General features: G+C 48.7%; 1 long non-coding RNA gene across 1 annotated transcript in view; it reads left to right on the forward strand.

Moving 5' to 3' along the window:
* Nucleotides 1-15,504, forward strand: part of LOC141569352 (uncharacterized) — a 58,252-nt gene that overhangs the window by 41,858 nt on the left and 890 nt on the right. Inside the window, exon 2 of the long non-coding RNA XR_012492894.2 lies at nucleotides 11,038-11,167. This is a non-coding gene — a long non-coding RNA (uncharacterized LOC141569352). The remainder of the gene's footprint in view (nucleotides 1-11,037; nucleotides 11,168-15,504) is intronic.

The raw sequence follows: 15,504 nt of genomic DNA on the forward strand, positions 1-15,504 counted from the left end.
CACGAATGATTGTACCCTCCTCTAAGATCCAAAGGAACTCATGGTCTGGAGAGGAAGACAAAAATTACAATTTTAATAAAATAAGAAGACCTTGGTAGAGGTAGGTACTGGGTGATATGGGAACACAGCACAGGGGTGACATTTGAGGAATGAATGGGAATTGAGGCAGCTGACAAGGGGAACGGTGAAGTGGACATTTGTTATGTGCTTGACTGCCCAGTATCTGAGCACCTTTTCTACTCCACATGCTGATGGGGCTGGATTTTTTTGTCTCTCTGCCACGCCCCACCCCTTCATCCAAAGCAAAGGTGGAGTAAGAGTGGGCCTTGGAACCTGAGCTCAGCCAATCTGATGCCTCCATTGGGACTTTGGAACTCAAGCGAGCGAGAGGAAGGGCAGGGACAGCTGTCAAATCATTTACAGCAATGGGTCTGGAATCGAGTCTCAGCAGCAAGTATCTAGTCAGGGGTAGAGGGGTGGGCAGGGAGAGTAGAGCCAGCAGCAGTGTCTTAACCAGATGCCCTGTCAGTGTACTCTGTCATCTAGCCTCCCTTGCTTCCTGCCTGTGATGGGACTGCTGCTCCAGCCTGCCTTCAACTCTTGAGCCACCAGAATTTTGCCTTCCAGAATATTTATTATCTGCTTAAGTCGGGAGAGCCAGTTTCTGTTGTTTGCAACCAAGTTCCCTGTCTGGTCTAGGCTGGAAGAGCCTTGAGGAAGCTGGGAAGTACAGAGCACAGAGTTTGGGGAAAGGTAAATAGGGTGATGCTGATGGAGTACAGCAGCATGTAAAGTAAAGGAGTTAACAAGAGTGAGAAGAGGGGCAGCCCGGGCCTTGTCAACCAGGCTAAGGAATTTGCAGTTTTCCCCATAGGAGATGAGCAGCTGCGTAAGAGTTTAAGTCAGGGGGCCACTGTGAGACTTGCACTTCAGGAAGATCATGGGAGATCAACGAGGGGATGGATTAGTGCTGGGCCACTGCTGCTACTGAGGGAGATTTAACAAAAGGCACCTCCTCCGGGCAGCCTCTATCCTGTAGGACGCACTGCTTGATGAGTGGAAGGTGACTGGATTTCAGCCACAATTCTTTCAGTCTGTGGGGTACTCTGTGCGGAACACAGGCAGTTCTCAGGGACCTGAATCTTAGCGCACAGCACTACCCCCGACCCTAAGGAGCTTACAGTATTGCCTGACTCTGCTTTCTTCTCCTGACATCACCCTCCCTCCTTCTCTCCTTGTCAGAGAGACTGCCTGTCTCTGTCCCTGATCTTTGAGAAAACAAAGCCACTTTTGTAGTTCATTCTCAAAACACGACCCTTCACCTCAGGAAGAAATTGGCTTTCTGGACAAGGCCTCTACCCCCAGCTGATTGTGGTTCTGTAATTCCTACACCTAGAAGTCTTCCACTGGGTTTTTCCTTAAGTATCTGCTCTTCAATCTACTCAAGCCCTCCAGGAAAACAATGGCCAGGCCTCCTGGCTGATCCGTGGGAAGGTCGGTTGTAACCAGGGAATGCCAATGGATGGAAGGAAGGTTTGGGCCCTTTGCCCTCAACCCCAAGGCCCTCTCACACTGGCAGGGCCTGTTGCATGCAGATGCTGAGCCATGGACACTGGACTCTTCCTGCCAACAGAGCCTCAGAGGTCGTTTGGCCTAAGCTCCTACTCAAAGTGGGAGTTTCCTTTATAGAAGCCCTGTCAGTAAGCATCCAGCCTCTGCCCGAATACCTCCAGTGATAGAGAGCTCACCACTCAGTGCAGCAGCTTGTGCCTTGGCTGGACAGCTCAAATCACTGGAAAACTTCTTTTATGGTGACTGTGCTTTTAGTTCTGGTGTTTTGGAGTTATAGAAAGCTATAACATGGTAACTTTACAACACGTTGCCTTTCACCAGATTTCCCTGCTGGGCAGTATCTCAGTTCACTTTTGGAACATCTGGAGAAACTGAGGCCAGGGTTCCCTTTCACAGAGGGCGATGTATTTAGGTGACATTCTCAAGGTCATGCATCACTCTGATTCCTGTTGTGGAACTCTTGGCTCATCCCCACATATCCCTTTCTCTGCTTGGTGCCTCTTCCTGTTTCCTAGGACTCACCCCCTCAGGCAGCCTCTGGACTTACCATACCTGTGGTGGGAGGGGGCTTTTGCAGGGGGTGGGCTGCTGGGGGCCTCAGAGGAGAGGAGGATGGAGGCATTTGGTGCGCATGGTGCTATTGGGGGCAGGTAAGACGGATTTTTTTCCCTGTTTGTTTTTCATCTTTTCTCCTCCAATTAGGTTCCACTGGTCGATTAGAGCTGTGGGTGTGTGTGGGTGAATCAAGCCTGCATGTCTGTGTGTACGTATGTGTGTGTGTGTGCGCGCGCACACACAGCTGTGTGGGAGGGCATCAGTACAGGAGGCTTCCAGACAGAACAACCTCTCCTTGCCAACCAGCTCAGCTCTGACAGTGCTCTCATTGAATTGGCCTCAGAAAGTTTCCTGGGTTTGACAGGAACAAAATAGAAGCTACAGATAGGCTGTGTGGTTTCCTTGGCAACCCTAAAATGCAGATGGGGGAAGGGACAGTGGTAACCAGAGAGAAAGGGGTGGTTGGCTCCATCCCCAGTTTTATCCCTGCACTTTCCCCTTCAACATAGCTTAGGATAGAAGGCTGAGTGGTCCCAGAGCTCTCCTGGCACAGGGGAGAAAGCATAAGCCGCTGTGAGGGAACAGAGGTGCCTGTCAGGTAAGGGAACACGAGCCGGGCTTCGGAACGGCCTTCCGGCGGAATCTTGTACTCCCTGGTTCTCCTTTCTTACAAAGGTGACTTACCTTCCTCTACCATCCACTTCCCTCACTTTCTTATTCTGGCAGCTTTAAGGACCCCGTGCCCCTTCCCAAACTAACCCAAGGAAAACCAGAGCCCCTCCTTCCTGGTTCTCTGCCCCAGAAGAAGAGGACTGGCTGAGAGGCAAAGAGGGGGTATCTTTCCTGGCCCCCACCCACTGAATTTAGGGATTGCTCCTTTCCTAGAAAGCAGGAGACTGAACCAAGTCGGAGGCAGAAAACTGAGACTGTTCATTAAGAAGAAAAGTCGCTTTTTAGTAGTTAGTAAAAGTGTCTCCCCTACCACCAGTTCCCCTCCCAAGTGAATGTGCTACCAGATCCCGCTCTCTGGCGCCCAGTAAGATGCTCACCAGCAATTCCCAACAGCCCCCGGCCTTTCCTAAACTGTAGGCTTCTGGGTCTAACCAGCCCTGTCCTGGATCCCTGATCCCTTTACTTCAGAATCGTGGAGATTCTGAAGACATTTTCAAAATCAAGGAAACTGATGCTGCCGGAGCCCTGAAATGAAACTGTAGTTGGGGCCGCCCAGGCTGCCCTGGGCACAGGCCAGACACCAGGGAGGAGCTCCTGCTGGACTCTTGGGGCAACCCTTCCTCGTCAAGATGTTAGATGTAGTCAGGGAGCAGGTGGAAGGCAGGAGAAGACAGCCAATTGGCTGTAGAGTCCCTGGGCTCTGTGCTCACAGTCTCCCCTGATGAGTCAGTCTGGGGCTGATGTGGAGGAAGGGGTGCTGGGCTGGGACTAACTGAGGCCAGGATTCCGGGTAGGGCTGGAACCGACCAGCTGGGGGTGGGGGGAAGACAGCCAAGCTCTGGTGGCCATGGTCCCAAACCAAACATTGGGACACACAGTCTGAAAAACACTTGTGGGGTGGGCGGGGACAATGAAGCAGATTTGCAATGGAGCAGATGGCTGCCATGACCATGATCCCTTCCCTTCCTGAGTCTGGCCTTTCCCTTCCCGCTCCATGCCTGCCTGGCCCATCCCTCCCAGGACGTGTTTGCCAAGATTTGCGTGGCTTTCTGTCTCCAGGTAACCAAAGTTCCAGGGCATGGTTCTCCTGCCTCCTCCCTTTGGCTGCCTCTTCCCTCTCAGCTCCCTCAATAGCGCAGCCTCAAGGCCCAGGCCCCATCGCCTCATCCCTGCCCGAGCCTGGGGGAGGGAGGACAGCTGTCCACCTTTTTCTGGCTCCCCGGGGGGCAACAGAGCTAGGAGCCCACCCAGGAGTACAGACTGAGTCCTGAGAGTTGCCAACCCCCTACAGCTCTGAGGATGGGCAAGGCAGCTTCTAGAATATGATAAGTTTAAGATGCTCCAGTAGGTGGCTAAGCACTGCTTACGAGGAGGGCCAAGCGTTTAAGAGGAAGGAATAGAGTATTTAGGAGGAGGGCAAGCCCATCAGGAGGCTGAGGCTTGTCCCTAAGTGGTAGTGTAACTATGTGGCTGCCATTAGAGGGGTCCCCGCACTGGGACCTTGGTCTGGAACATTTTTCCCAAGCATCACATATGCACACACACCCAATTTAAAGGAAATGTTCTTCCCCAGGTTTTTTTAATGTGAGGAACTGGGGACAATGAATAAAAGAGTAAGTTTTCCCCATGGGTGCCATGTTTTGGGGGTTTTCTGGAGGTGGGGAATCCCTATTTTGAGCATTAAGATCTTGGTTTCTATAGGTTTTGACTTCCCTTAACTTTATACCTGCTGGCTCCCTGCTTTCTCAGGCCAGAGAGACCATTGGGTGTTGGCAGACCTGGTTGAGAATGAGACTGGGTTCCTGGAGGTCAGACAGGTGAGGGATCCATAGTGGACAGTTATTGTCTGGCCTCACTCTCACACTGAGCCTCTGAGAAATCTCTCTGGAGGAGGACTGAGTAAATGAAGCCGAAAGATGTGAGCACATGTGGTGGCACAGAGAGGAGGTGGGCAATCCCTAGGCGTGGCCTGGAGCCCACTCTGAGTGGTGCAGAGAGCAGTTCAAATTGGGGTTTGTATATGCCTGGGATGGGCATGAGGGAGTAGAAATTGGAGGGGAGTAATGAATCTCTAACTTCTAAAGATGACCTATTGAGAGGCCCTGCAGACACGAGAGTTCGGGCCATTAAAGTGGATACTAGTCCGGGAACTTTGGGCCACTTGGGGTTTCCAGGGGGAACCCTTCTGCCCAACTCCCTTGTGTTAGTTTCCTGGGACTGACGACTTAATTTCCAACAAACACAGAGCTTAAAACAACAGAGATATGCTGTCTCACAGTTGTGGAGGCCAGAAGTCTGAAGTCAAGGTGTTGGCAGCGTTGGTTCCTCCTAGAGCCTGTGAGGGAGAATCCGTCCCAGGTCTCCCTCCTAGTCTCTGGTGGCTGCTGGCAACCGTTGGTGTTCCTTGGCTTGTAGACACATCACTCCAAGCTCTGCTTCCATCTTCACATGACATCCTCCCTATGTGCCGTCTCTTCTTCTAAGAGTATCAGTCATTGGATGTGGGCCCACCCTAAGTCCAGGATGACCCCATCTGGAAATCCTTACTAATTATATCTGCAAAGGCCTTATTTCCCAATAAAGTCACAACCTGAGGCTCTGGGTGGACAGGAATTTTGTGGAGACACTCCTCAACACGCTACATCTCCTAATTCCACCCTTACACCAGAGCTCGAGAGATGGTAAAAGAACTTCCACAAGTTTGTTCACCACCCTGATTATGGGAGTGTCACAAGGGCAGGGTGATCAGAGGACACATCAGAACCTAACCCCTCTTCCCCCACCTCCTTGTTATTCTGAGCTTCCTAGAAAATAGCAAACCAAAAACTCTTAACCCTTGTCCCCATCTCGGGCAACGATGTTCCTCCTTCATCCCAAAGAGAGGGAGATGTCCAGGATGTTCTCTTGGAAAATAAATTGCACCGTGAACTGCTTCTTGTTGAGTTAGACTGTGCCTTTCTTAAGCCTCCCTGAATCCCCTTTGCAGCAGCTCAACCATGTTTCCCCTTGCTCTGTCCTTGAGGTACATGTGGAATAGACTCCTCCGAATGTAGCGTTCCCCTAATCTCAGGCAGCAGTTATCATGGTGCCTTTCCCTGTTTCAGTGGGGCAGGTTTTTGCCTGGAGAGGGTATGTCAGAGGCGTTCAGATGAAACAATGCAGCTAAATGCACAGAGTTTGAATTTTCTCTGGGAGCCATCTCAGTTGACTGTTTTGTACCCCTCCCACTGCCCTCCCACCCTTGGTTTGGTGACAAGCTGAGCTGTGACTCTCTCCTGGCCTCAAAGCCCTTAGCCATCACCACCCACCACTACTCTGCATACTTGCTCTCTAGTGAAAGAGAACGCTGGGAAGACAAACTGCAAGTAGCATGGCCATCAGTCACCATGATAACCCAGAATCAGCAATGATTACTGTGATGAATTGTTTTGGAGTTCCCATCACAAGTAGAGCCATGCAGAAGGGAAAAGGCAGATTTCCATACCAGCCCCCACTGCAGTCATCGCCCTTCGGCGTGTTAAGGAGAAAAGTGTCCAGCACTAGAGTATTAGGTGTTCTTCCTTAGCACATGAGGGCGGCCCGTGGTCCAGGGGAAGGCGACACTGTAATTCGAGGGTTGAGTAGCTCTCATCAGTTGTAATCTATAAGATTGCCAAGGTTACAGAGCTTGGGGTTCTGGTGGTAAGAGCATATCCTGCTCGGGCAGAGCCCAGCGGTGGGTGAAAACAGGGCAGACTAGAGCAGAGTCTGGGGAGAAGGACATGAAGAGTGAGAGGCCAAGTGTTCATCATAGATCAGTGTCTAAACTGGAATGCGGATCCAGACCATGGCTGCTGTGTGTCTCTTCTAGAGCCATCAATTTCACCAATAAACAAACTGCCATGGTTTTGTGCTTTATACATTATCTAATTTAATCCTTATAACACCCTCTGTGAAGTAAGTGTAATTATGCATATTTTATTAATTGGGGAAAGGAAGCTCAGAGAAGTTAAGTAATTTGTTAAGGTCACACAGTAAGTTGCTGGAGTCTGGATTTGGACTCAGGTTTGTCTTATCTTTAAGTTATTAAGTACTTACAAGCACTTTGCAGTATAACCTGCTTTTATCCTCATTTAAGAGCCAGGCTGAAAAAGCCTGGAGTTGTGAGGTGAAAGCAGGACAGACTGTACAGGTGGGGAGCAGGAACCACCGAGTGAGGGTGGTAGGCAGGTATGCGGATGAAGAGGAGGCTTCCAGTGACTCGTCCCGTGTGCCACTGTGATGAGGCAGGGTGTCTGGTGGAGGCACTGGAATCAGAAGTCGGCAGACTTTGGAAACAAGGTTGGTAAGGAAATATTCGGGAGTTTTTGACTGAGTCAGGGTCTTTCTCATTCATGGAGCTCTCTGCCCAACCTTCTCCCCAAACAGAAGGACCCCTTACTTCACTTAATTAATTTTATTTTTGCCCCTTGGATACACACAGCTAATTATTTTCCTTAAGTCATTGGCCTGTGTTTTATTCTATGTCATTATTTTTACACCCACACTCCTCTTAGTCCCTTCATTGTAGACACTCACTTTATTGCATTAAATATATATCCTTTCAGTCGGCCTTCCATGTGCTGATTGAGATCTATTTGTATTCTTGAAAAAGGACCTGTGATACAATTTTGTGTGCCTGTGTCCGCGATTCACATCATTGGTTTTATGCTCTAAGTCCCATTCTATTTCTTTGTTCACTCAGTGGTAGTTGTTTAAGACCGATGCATGTTGCATAGCATTCCGTCATATGCATGGACCACGTTTCTATCTCTTCAAGGTTGCCCCCAGCTCCCAAGCCCTGGAAACAGCACTGCAACGAGCATCTCATACATGTCTTCTCCTGGACCGGTGGGAGTGTTTCTCTGGAATAGGGATGCTAGGCCATAGGGTGCACAGACTGGGGAGACTCCCTAACCTCTCCTGGCACTTACTCTCTATAACCTATGTTCATGAATATGTCCTCGTTTTTAATTGCTAGTTATATCTTCACTTGTACATGTCTTATCTCTCCTCTCGTGCTTATCTCTCCTCACGCTCTTGAGGTCAGAGACCATGTTTTACTCATTTTCATATTCTTCACAGGTCTTAATATACATCTTATGCATAGTTGGTGCTTAATAAAACATTTCTTAATAGAATGAATTAACATCTCCTTTCCCACTGAGATGTTACTTTCTTGAGAGCAAGATTAACTGTTTCATTCATCTGAATCATGTTCAGAATGGGACCCTCTATAAACTATTTATCTTAAATATCACTGTAGGGCCATCCTTGGATATGATGCATGACCTTGTCAGAGAGGGGAAGATAGCAAAGTTAAGAGTGAACTGGATTGGGAGTTAGCAGACTTGTGTGCCACAGGATAGTTTTCTGACCTTGGACTAGGTAAATTTCTCCTCTGCACCTCAGTTCCCCTCTATGTACAATGGGAGAGGCTTAGTGGCTTCTTACTCCTAGCCTGTATTCAAACACATGATGAGTTGGTTGATGATGTGTGTTATCCGTCGATCTCCCACTTGAGAAGCCTGCCAGAGGAGAAGATAGAGCAAGGGGCAGATGGGGCCAGGAACACAGCTGGGTGAGGTGCCGTTCTTCCCCTTTTGGCTCTCTCCTTTATCCCCATCACCCCGTGCAATTTGGCTTTACCCATGTCTACAACACTTATCACTGAAGACATAGGGGCCCACAGAGGGATTGGGGCTTTCTTGGGAAAATCCAGGATATGAATCAATAGAGAAAGAGAAGACAATGGCTGAAAGAAGATTAAAGGCCTGCAGTAGTAATTGGGGCCACAACTGGAATTCAAGGGATGCCTCACTCATGGGCAACTAGTTGAAGGACAGGGGCAAACTTGTAGCCTATTGTCACCTCTGAAATATGGGCTCCAGGACAGATCCAGGGGATCCTGCCATGGTCTGCCTGGAGATACCTGTTCAAGGAGGGGTTAAGGTTGTTGAGGAGGAAAACCATACAGATTCAGGCTACGCTGGAATATTCAAACGGGACACCGGGGTGAGTGCAGGATTGGGTGTGTTCCCAATCAGGCTGCAAGAAAATCACTACTGGAGAGGTTTGGAAAATAAAACCTGCCTTAGCAGAAAAGGTCAGTAGTTCTGGGAAACTGGGAGATGGTGGCTGGGGGAGAGTACCCCAATGCTGAGGTAACCTATGTGGTTTCAACTGAGAGCTGCTGGGCGCTCAGGTGACCAGGGTTGAAGGTGGACCTTCCCAGGGCTCCAGGAGACCAAGCAGGAAGCCCCAGTCTCCTTAGTACTTCGCCGCATTCTATTGGCCAACACAGTCCAGCTCAGATGCAAGGGGAGTAGCAGTAGAGCCCATTTCTTCATGGGCAGAGTATTCAAGAATTCTTGGTCACGTTTATTCTTTCCATGTGCTGTAATAAGTTTCTCCTGCTCAGCCCTTCCCGTCCCATTCCCTGATTGCCTGCTTCTAACCTGAGTCTGCTGATTCCGTGTATCTGCCCCTCCCTCTGGTCTCTGTCTCTGAGCTCTCTGTCCCAGTACAATCATTACCACCCTCCAGGGCCCACCCCTTTTCCATGCCCCCTCCACCTCGACCCCTCTATTAGCCCCTTTCACAGGGCCTTGTGGAACCTCTTCTATGTGGATTTCATCTTGGATGATACCTCTTCTTTCTCTCTCCACATGGAATGAAACTTTTCCTTTGACAGAACCACATCTTTACTGGCACTTTCCAATGGTAGCTTCCTCTTTGCTTCCTATCACGACTCTCAGACTCTGCACGAAATAGACATAATTGAAATTAAATTATTTCATTAGTCTCTCATACCAAGTGGAGGCTGAGGATAGAGATATAATTAATTAGTTAGTAAATATTTATTGATGGGAATGCCCAGGGCAGTGGGGACCCAACTGCACAGCACATACTCAGTGTGGGGTGTGTGACCAGCAGACATGAACTAAGTAGTAGCTTGCACCAGACAGTAAGCTCCTTGAGGTCAGGGACCAAGTCTTACTTATTTGCGTCATTTGAGCTCAGAACCACGCCCAACAAATGTTACGTGCACGAGTGCATAAATGAATGAATGGTAGCACATTTATCACAGGTATGACACTACTTCTAGAAAGCCAACTTCTCTTAGATTAAGTGGAGTTTACATGAGGTACAAAGTCTCTGGACAGCACTGGAGATTAAGAATTAAGATTCTTCTTTAAAAATCTATCTGGCCATCTGTTTATCCTGGCTTTTCCCCCATCCTGGCTGAAGGCTCAAAATTCTAGGACTTTGTAAAAGACCTCAGCACCTGACTCACAGTCCTCTACCACACCAGGCATACCCTGCTCTCACTCTTGGTAATTCAATCTCTACCTGTAGTTGTTTTATTTCTAACCCCCTGATCTAGCATTCCTTGACCTCAGCCTGCTTTTTTTGTGTGTTATTGCTAGCTCAGCTTTCCAGGCTTACCACTCAAGATGACTTTTTACACCCTATGCTATCAAACTAGGAACCCCTCTTCTCCAACACAATTGTTCAAATTGCGTGAGCACCATCCCTACGAACCCAAATCCCACATACACTTCATAGTTCAGCTCAAATGCTACCCTCTTCGTAAGACTTGTGCTGATTCACCCATCCAGATGTGACTTCTTCTTGCCTGACCATTGTAGAGAATCTCAGGTGTCCTTCTCTTATGGTACTTGTCATAATCTGCTGTCTTAGTCAAATCAGGCTGCTATAACAAAAAGTCCCATAGACTGGGTGGCTTAAGCAACAAATATTTATTTCTCACAGGTCTGGAGGCTGGGGAGTTCAAAAGCAAGGTACCAGCAGATTTGGTATCTGGCGAAGGCCTGCTTCCTGGTTTCTGGATGGTGCTTTCTAGTTGTAACTTCACAGGGCAGATGGGGTCAAGGGAACATTTAGGAGACTCTTTTATAAGGGCACTAATCCGTTCATGAAAGCCCCACCCTCAAGACCTAGTCACCTTCCAAAGACCCCTCTTCTTAGTATCATCATATTGGCGGGTTAGGAATTTAACATGAATTTTATGGGAACACAAACAATCAGTCCCTAACATCTGCCTTCTAGTCGTGATATGTGTGTGTTTGCTCACCTTCTCTACTTTGACATCAGCGCTCATGGACAGGAGGCTGTCCCTCACTCCTCTGCATGTCACACACCTTCACACCAGCACCTAGCACAGAAGAGTTGACATATGTTATTTTGTCTTCACAGCATCCCATCTTTTAAAGACTCCTTCGTCTACTTCTACGTGATCCGAGCAGAGCTGGTAACCACGGTGCCCCACAAAGCCGGACTGCAGATGTAGACTGGCCAATGAGAACCCTCCATCCTGGCCTCCAAGGTGGTACACGTCCCTAGCAGAACCTAACAGAGTCTGCCTTGAGAGTCACTATATGTACACATAAAGACCAGAAGCTGGGGGTATCATGTAAATTGGGGTTCTGGAGCTACATAGAGGAAGCTATCTACAACAGGAGAAAATGAGGCCTACCTCAAAAGAAGCAGAGACAGAAACAGTCATAGATGGCATGTTGGGTGCTGACTTGTGCCAGACCCTATTCCAAGCACACTGTGGATGATATCATTTACAACTCCTGAGGACCTACAAGGCAGATACTATTACATCCACTTTACAATGAGGGAACAAGGGCACTGAGAAGTTAAGCAACTTGTTTAAAGTTTCCAGCTAGTTCAGTGGTAGAGCCAGGATTTGAACCCTGCCTGTGGGACCGCAGAACTATCATTTTATGCTCCCTTAGATATGAGTCAAGATGAACACAGGTGAGAGAGAGATGGCCTTATTCATTTATGAGCAAAAGCAAAAGAGATCTGATGGCATCATTTGAGCTCCTGGATTTAGCTGTGCTGGAGCCAGCTGACTCATGTGCTTTTTAGTTAAATAAGCCAGTGCATTCCCCTTTTTGCTTAGAATAGTTTGTGTTATCAGCCACTTGCACCCTTCTGGGTTCATTGAGGGGCGATGTGTCTTGGAGATAGAAGGAGTCTTCTGGGTTTGCATCCTCACACCACCCTTCACTTGCCACCTAAACTTGGACAAATTACTTGCCTTTTCAGGGCCTTGAAGGTAAATGACCTGGCCTCTCCAACTGAGCGGACTGACTGAAGACGAGATTACATGCAAATGCATTTAACACTCTGCTAACACAATTTAAGTGCTCAGTAATTGTTGGAACTCATCTCTTCCCCTTTCCCTTATGAGGAGTAGCTGTTCAATAAGCATTTATTGAATTGAATTAAATCCTCCAGAGGCTGCAGGATGTTTCCTGAGCTTGAAAGCAGCTGGAGTTGTGGCGTCTCCAATCAGGGGAAGTTCCTCAGCCCAAGGAGTTGCCTAACAGCTCTATTTGGACGTTAAAAAGAAGATTCTGCCCTACTCCCATTTCTCTGGCTTCCAGAGCTTTCCTACCCAGACAACAATGTGTGTCTGCAGTAACCTCAGAGGTAGATGCCTTGGCCCCCTGCATGTCTCTTTTTCCGCCTCCTTATACTTTCCCTCCATATCCACCTGCTAACCAGGTGCTACGTACAGATTAACCTAGATCTTTCTCAGACCTGCTCTCTCCTCCTAATCCCCACTGACCATGCCCTGGCTCAGACCTTCACCACCTTTCTGATGTTTGCCTCAACCTCCTCACCGGCCTCCCTCCCTCCATCTTGCCAGCCCCATGGTGCAGCCAGGAACACCCATGTTCAAGGTGAACAAACCACTCTTCATCTTAAAACGGCCCTTGTCTACAGGGTAAGGGCAAACTTTCAGCAGACACACAGGCTCTCCTAAGCCCCCTCCTGGATCTCTAGGCCTATCTTCTCCCTCCTTCTATGTCATATGCCTCTACGCCACCCTCACACTGTCTTCTACGCCAGAATACCCTGTGCAGCCCCCTCCTGCAGCCCCCTCCCTCTGCTCTTACTCATCCTTTAAGAAGACGCTGATCAATTTTTTGTTGTCTTTTTTTTTTCCTGCAACCTTTCCTGAGTTCCTCCCCACTCCCACCGCGTCTGTACATAATTCTGTCTTCTCATGTATCAATTTATAGTGATTGATCACTGTCTGCATCTGTTTTGAGAACTTTGAGGCCAAGGGTGAGGTCTTATTCATGTTTGTGACCTTTGCACCCAGCGTGGCATCTGGCATCCAGTGAGCTCTCACCTGCAGACACCAGGGATGCAGATGGAGAAAAGGAGAAAGAGGAGCCATTATTCTTCCTGCAGACCACCCCTACCTGAATTTGTGCCCTGTGTGATTCCTTGATCCCTAATTGGAGCCTGCGCTTCTCTTAATGGCAACAGCTCTAGGGTTTAATTGTTGGGGGGAGGGAGACAGTTTCTTACCTTCTACAGTGGGGAAGAAGCACTGGCTATCTTCACTAGTGGTAGAAAAGGATCCTGTGTGGTTGTAGGATTGTTTGGGTAACGGTGTAATTCTCCATGTAGCTTTGCACGTATGTACAGAGTAGGGAAATTTTGGCTACCTTAAAATAGGCCCCATCTCAGTTTTTAAAAGGATAAAGTTACTTCATTATAGCTAAATATAGGCAAAGAGTCTGTCCTGATGCATAACTTAAGCAAATACATGCAAATCACTTGTAGACAGGGGACCTGGTGAGGCCATCACTGCAGTTACATCTCAGCCCCGAGGGCTTTTTCCTCCTTCTGCTGCTGACCTTGAGGCATTACATAACCTCTCAGAATCTGAGGATTCTCCTTGACCTAGTGAGCTAGTGATTCCAGTCAGCCTACCTCACTGCTTCGCGGGGTTGGTGAGAGGACGGGATGGAATGAATGAGAGGGCTGTGCTGGTGAAGGTGCAGCCTGCGCAGCGGGAGGAGACCTGGGAGCAGCGACGGGCAGGGCCCTTCATGGGAGGCCATGCCAGACAGGCCTCTAGCTGCTCTATGGCGATTTCTGGGGTTTCATTCCTTTGTAATTCTCATTTTTTCCCGTCTCAAATCTGTTTCCCATTAAAAAAGAAATGTGTTCTCCTCTTTCCCTTTCTCCCTGAGCCATGCCTGGCCCAGCTCTCAGAACAAAGCTGCATCTGCTCTTGCTTAAGACACCCACTAATTCAAACCAAAGAAGCCAGAGGCAGACTGCACATAGGGCCACCCCTTTTTTTGCCTCCCCTAGCTTGCCCTCACGCCCTCCTTTCTCCCCGGATGGAAAATTTGGCCTCAGACTGCCCTTGTGACTGGAAAAAGCAGGGTCAGTTCATCAAAGCAGAACAGCTTTCTGCTTTCCAAGGGTTATTAAGAAGGTGTGGCTTGGGAAGGGTGTGACCCAGCCTTGGCCAGCCCTAGCCAGAAAGGTGAGGGTGTGCTTCAGCAGGCAGGAAGGCCTGCCAGGAGCAGGGAGAACTATATTAGAAGGTGGTGAGAGATAGGGGGAGGGGAGTGGCTATGGAAGGGAAATATATGGTGGTGAAATGGTCGCTGTCCCAGTTGGGCCAGGCCAGGAGGGAAGACCAAAGGGAAGTGACTTGTTCTATGTCAATTGTCGGTCCAATTGTCTCTTGGAAGATGCTGGGCCAAGCCCACTACTCCCTCCTCCCTTCTCTCCTGCTCTCTGGGTCCAGAGAGGAAGGAAGCTGTGCAGCTATGAGGAGGAGATCCCTGCCTCTGTGGGGGCCAGCTGCTGGGGAGTTCAGTTTTGGTGTCTGAGTAACTGCAGGAGGCTGTCTCTTTCCAATGGACGGTTTCAATAGCACCATAGGAACATCTGGGTGCCATTTTGACTTCCTGAGTTATCCAGTACGATGGTAGGGCTGGGGGTACGGCCTGGAAGTGAACATACGGGTTGGGAGTAGAAAGGAGGCTGGATAGAAGTCAGCTGATTGAGGGCCACAGAGGCACCCTGTAGTTGGGGATGGGGGGGAAGGAGGCACATGTCAAAGCTCAAAGAGCATGATGGGAGGGGTTTACAACACCACAGTGTTCTTGTCCCTGGTTACCTGCCCCAAGCTCCCCCACGTTTCTGTGCTATGTTTAGAGGTCTGAGAGTTTTGGGGGCTTACTCTAGGAAATTCTCGCTCTGTGTGCAGGGAAACAGCAGAAACAACAACACAACCCGGCATGATCAGGGTCCCTAAACACATATCTATCCCTTCTTCCTTTAGTAATAAAACTCAGAATTCTGTGAGGCAGCTGGCTCCTCAGCTTAAGACTACATTCCCCAGCTTTCCTTGCTGCGGTCTTGGGATGAAGTTTAGCCAATGGGATGTGAGTGGAAGGGAATTTGTGCCCCTTCTGCTTAGTACCATAAAGGGAAAGGCCTGTGCTCCTCTTCCCGCTTTCCCCTTCTCTCTGACCAGAATATTGAAATGATGGCAAGACCTGGAGCAGTCATATTAGATCTCGAGATGGAAGCCACATATTGAGGATGGCAGAGTGACAAGACAGGATGAGTCTGGGTTTCCTGAGCGATGAAACTGCCAAATTAAGCCTTGTGCTGCTTGTACTAAGACTGTAACTGAAAGAGAAATATACCCTTCTTGGTTAAACCACTATTATTATGACCTTTGTTACGGCAACTGAACTTTATCTTAACTATACAAATAACACAACCAGCAATTACTGAGATCTTACTATGTGTCTGTCACTGTTTTGAGTGTTTTGTATGTACCATTTAATTTGATCTCCACTACAAGCTTATGAGTTGGTG

This window comes from Rhinolophus sinicus, chromosome 11, assembly GCF_057876585.1.
Source record: "Rhinolophus sinicus isolate RSI-liver-muscle chromosome 11, RSI-T2T, whole genome shotgun sequence".
Classification (NCBI taxonomy): Eukaryota; Metazoa; Chordata; class Mammalia; order Chiroptera; family Rhinolophidae; genus Rhinolophus; species Rhinolophus sinicus.